Source organism: Crocuta crocuta, unplaced genomic scaffold (genome assembly GCF_008692635.1).
Source record: "Crocuta crocuta isolate KB4526 unplaced genomic scaffold, BGI_CrCroc_1.0 scaffold19, whole genome shotgun sequence".
NCBI lineage: Eukaryota > Metazoa > Chordata > Mammalia > Carnivora > Hyaenidae > Crocuta > Crocuta crocuta.
In genome coordinates, this window is record NW_027551565.1 from 1,372,207 (window position 1) to 1,377,379 (window position 5,173).

General features: G+C 38.7%; 1 pseudogene; it reads right to left on the bottom strand.

Moving 5' to 3' along the window:
• Window positions 1–3,510: 3,510 nt before the first annotated feature.
• Window positions 3,511–3,718, bottom strand: LOC144220026 (U2 spliceosomal RNA; annotated as a pseudogene).
• Between the last annotated feature and the right edge of the window lie 1,455 nt (window positions 3,719–5,173).

Here is a 5,173-nt window from a genome sequence, read left to right on the forward strand (position 1 = left end):
ATAAAAATAAACAAAAAAAAAAAAAAAAGTGTGTATGTGTGCGCATGTATAAGCGCGTGTGTATTGCTTTGAAGACATGAATTGATGGATTCGAGGACCAAAATCACATGACGGGCAGGTGCACAGCACACTATCATTCAGCATAAGTTTCATTACGTTCAGAACACTGTGTTGAGGGATTCGCAAGATGTTAAGTCAACAACAGCTCTTTCCTAGCGTGGTATTGACACATGGAACATGATCTCTATTGTAACAGCATGAGTATATTTAATACAGCATTAAGACACCTCTAATACACTCTAAGTGACAAAGACAAACAAATGAATAGGTATTTTCATTGTCAGTATTGTGTTTCCAGAAAGTAAGTGACACTAAGAAGCAGTCTGAGATTAAAGAGTTATTAGTGCTACCAATTCTCAGGGAAGGATAAATGCTGAAAAGAGTCAAGGGAGTATGAATAAACCGAGGGGCTACAGTTTTCCTTCCTCTTCTTCGAGGAGCCTTAACACAAAAATGAAAGTATTCCTAAGTTTAGTTTTCCTTGAGAAATTATTGCGGTGCATCCAGATCGGGTGGGGGCTAGTTGAGCAGGAGGCAAAAGAATTCGCCCAAGGCAGGACAAAGGAGATAGAAATTTACTGAATATACTGCACGGGAGCCTTGGGCAGGGCAGCAAAGGAGAGACTGTCTGCCAAGAGGCTGTGGTGAGGGGCTATATAGTTACAGGGTGGAGTGAGGAAGGATGGAACCGTATGGAATTTTCCCTGTTTTTGAGAACAATGCTTGGTTGTGAAGTAAGCCCCTTGGCTAGTTAGGGCCTAAGGCCGCTGTGAGGTGGGTCACTTAATGAGCTTGTTTGCATTAAGCTCCTAGTCCTTCTGGGCCCTTCCGCCTTGCTCAAGTTCCCATTGCTCAAGCCTGTGGCATAGAAGTGGCCTCTGCAATTATGTCTTCATTTAAAATTGGACGAGAAAATCTGACTGAGCATACTTTCATATCTACCAACTCTTGAGGCAGTGCTCCCTTGAACTTTACTGTTGCTTCACCCCCGCTGATTTCTGAGAAGGGTAATGCAACTGCTATTCACATGTGGCTTCCCTAGTTGTTACCCGCATCAGTAGTGCAGAGTCACTGCTTTGTATGGCAGTCGATGGGAATTTACTGCATCAGCTATTGATACTTCATGTTTTGCTTTGGTTCCCAGTGTGATTTGAGAATATGTGGGAGAACTGTTGGGGAGAGGAAATATTGCTGATTAGATAGTACTAAAGCCCTCGGTCAGCTCTGCACACAGTCCTGTATCCGTCCCACACTGGAGCCCCGTGGGTTCCTGACCTCCCGCCTCCATGTTTCAGAGATGTGAAGTAGCAGAACATCTATTAGAGAAGCAGCGTGAGAGGGTAGATTGGAGGATGGGAAGAACAGGGGCTCTCAAGTACAGCATATGGATTTGGTTTACTGGGAAATTGAAGGGAAACAAGGTTTCATTTGCAGCTGGTGAGGATAATGTTTGCAGCAAGACTGCAGGAAGCAGGGGGCGGGGTGGCACACCGACAGATACAAGAGGCTGAGAGAAGAGCGTGTGGGTGAAGACTTCTAATGTGGATTCTGGAAAACGGAGTCATTTCAGAGACTACTGAAAGATGTCATGTGATGCTGACTGCACGAGAGAAGGGTGACTGGCAGCAGGAAGTGCAGCGAATTCATTTAGTCTGAATACAGTGGTTACGGGAGCAGAGTTAGCATCAGGTTGCTGTGATGTGCTCATTCCCTTGGAGGTCAGCAAAGACGGAGAGGAAATACATTTTTAAATTGTAGAGACCAAAGCATTATTTCTTCAGAAATGGAGTTAAATGGCAGAGTTTGGGGGTACTTAATTGTAAAAGCTTTATTCAGATATAGACATAATAAAATAAGGCATGTTTCCTACTCTGAGAAGAAATATATTAGAAAAAGCACAGGAGATTTTCTTTTTTTTTTCATTATTTGAAAATTGAAGACTTAATGATGCTATAAATATCAGGTGCTGAATAAGCCAAGGAAAGAACTCGTTATAACATTTTTAAATAAAGCATTATTTCCAGAAAGTTTAAAAGGTTTTGCACACCTATTGTCAATATTGACAAATATAATGAATGTGTCCAAAGGGTGCAATATTTTATTGATGCAAATTTAAAGTCTCAGCCTATATCACTCTTAATGTGTGGTAGTATGATGGTGTTTTAAATGAATAAATAATTGGAGCGCCTGGGTGGCTTAGGCGGTTAAGTGTCTGACGTGTTTTAAATAAATAAATAATTTACAAAGTTTGTGTCCAAATGAACAAATGATGAAAACCTAGCTTATCTGTCACTACATAAAAAACGGAGCTTGTGGGATCTGTACTTTTGAGTTATAAACATTTTCTCCTCCTCCGTATATTTTTAAGTCAGATTTGTGATCTACTTATATAGATTAATTTGTGAGCAGGATAGGAAGTTACAGGAATTCAAAAATCCTCACTTAGCTTCACCTCTTAAAGATTATGACATCTAGAAAAGCATAAAGAAACATTCTAATCTATGAAACACCTTTTAGCTGCAGGAAACCTTCATGTAGGAGGCTACTCCCCCTGCTGTGATGTATAGGAACAGGAAAACAGAGCCGATGGTTGACAGATGTTAAAATGTGGAGGTTTTCATAGAATTAGTGGTGCTGATATTATCTCCTTTTTATGTCCAGGACAAGTAAAAACTTTCGTTGTCAATATCATGATGCTTAAAAAAAAAAAAAAGGCAATCTTCAATATATGAATATGCACCTTTTTTGTTACTTTCAAGGGTTCTTTAAGTAGCATGTATCTTTATTTTATTCTACCACAGAGTACATTTTTTTTCTTCAAGCTTAGGCACATTTATTTGTATTAAAACTTTTCCACCTGGCTGGCAGAACTTCAGGATAAACCACATTTTCAAAGGAACATCTGTTTCTGAATACGGAAGTGATTGAAATGTTTCAAAATGTCATCTGTTATTTAGCAAGCGTGTATATTTTCATGATTTTAAAGAGATATTGTTTATGGGCCATGGAAACAGTTAATAAAGCACCTGTAATATACTCGGAGTACAATGACAGAGAGAAACAGTAGGCTGCATGGTACAGAAGGGGCTCAGTATCTATGGTACTCGGCTGATAGGTGTGTTCAGTTTCTAAACAATAGGCAACACAGATATCTGTGTTCTTGAAAAGCTTTAAACATGTTTCTCTTGGATGACATTGTACTTGGATAACATACAGAAAAAACTTGCTTTGATTTTGCTTTCTTATGTGGGGCTGATGAATCTAGTCTCTTGTTGGCCCTCTTTTCCAGTCAGCAGAGGGAGCCAAAGTTGCCTAGCCAGTGGTCCTGATGTAACATGCTTCAATCAGGCAAGAAAACTGTAGCCAAAGTTTCCTTTGTGTTCCCAACAAGTGGTATAGGGGCAGTGAGGATAGCCGAAGTCTTCTGAATCACATATGGCAACACTTTTATTAAATCTCTATTTTGTAAAGAAAAGACTCACCATTTACAAATAGGATATTTATGATTTCTCATAAATAAAAAGCAAAATTTGGAATGTATGCAAATTAGGCCTTAATCTACTCATACGCCGTTCTTCTTGGATAGAGGATGTATCGGTTGTAAAACTGATAAGAACAGATACTACACTTGATCTTGGCCAAGAGGCCGAAAAGCGATATATACCCTTCTCTTTGGAAATACGTGGTGGGTTTGTGGAAACCGTAGCCGCCATAGTAGGCACTGATGTGCGAGTTAGTGTGTAGAATTACTAACTTGCTAGATTTTGTCCTCGTTCTCGTTAAGCTTCCCAGCCACCACTATTTTCTCTTTTCGGGATGCCTGCATTAGCCCCCTGACAGGTCTCTGTGCCTTCATGTTACTGCTCTAGAGCCTGTTTTAGATATGGGAGCCAGAGTGATCCTTTACAAATAAGTCGTTCTATTCAAAGACTCCCTCGTAGGATTCCTCGACTCCAAGAAAAAGCCCAAGTCCCTATTATGGCCTCCAAAGTCCTCTATACTTTGGTGCTTCCTCATTCTCTGACTTCATCATCTGTTGCTCTTCTCCTGCTCTAGCCAGCTGGCTGCCTGTAGCTCCTTAAGCATTGCTCAAGTTCATTCCTATCCTAGAGGCTTTACAGGGACTATTCCTTCCACAGAAAGCTTTTCCCACAGGCAAACTCCATCCTCCTACGTCTTTGCTCAAAAATCATCTTCATAATACATCTAGGATACTCCACGATACATCTCCTTCTCATGCCCTATTTTTTCTATACCATTTAATAACTTGCTAACCTACTAAACAATTTATTTACTACATTTGCTATTTTTTTATCTGTCTTCAGCCACTAGAATTTAAGCTCTGAAGGCAAGATTTTTTTTTTTTAAGTTTTCATTTTCAGATGATTGTGGATTCACAGGCAATTGGTAGATATGGTACAAAGAGGTCTTATATACCAGTCACCCAGTTTTCTTCAATGGTAGCGTCTTACCAGAAAATTGTACAATATCACAACCAGAAAATTGACGCTGATACACTTCACGCACCTTATTCAGGTTTCATGATTTTATGTGAATCCACCTGTGTGTGTATTTAGTTCCATACAATTGTTTTATGTGTGTAGATGTGTGAGCATCACCACAATCAAGATAGTGAATAGGTCCCTCACAAGAATCAGGTAGGAATTTTTGTTTCTTTAATTCATTGATGTATTCCAATGGTCTGACATAGAGTGAGTGCTCAATAAATATTTGTTTAATAAGTCATTCTTTGTAAAAGAACTTAGATAAAAATGTTTTCAGCATTGGGTTACCAAGTAATTTAAAACCATACTCAACTTGGGGTTCTTTTGGTTATTGTTAATTTAAAATGTTATTTATAAATATAATTCTTTTAGAATACATACATGTTGAGCTCTTGTTTCTGAAGTGCTAGATATTATGATATGGTTGCTGGAAATGTGATATAATATAAATCCTAAAAGTATTGCTGCTTAAGGGCAATTGCTGCTGAAGGGCTATGGAAAATTACTTAATATTCTTGGTTTATAAACTCCTCACTTTAAGGTAATATTTTTGGGAAATAAAAGAGGAATTTTATTGATAAACTAACCATATTTCAAATATATACCAC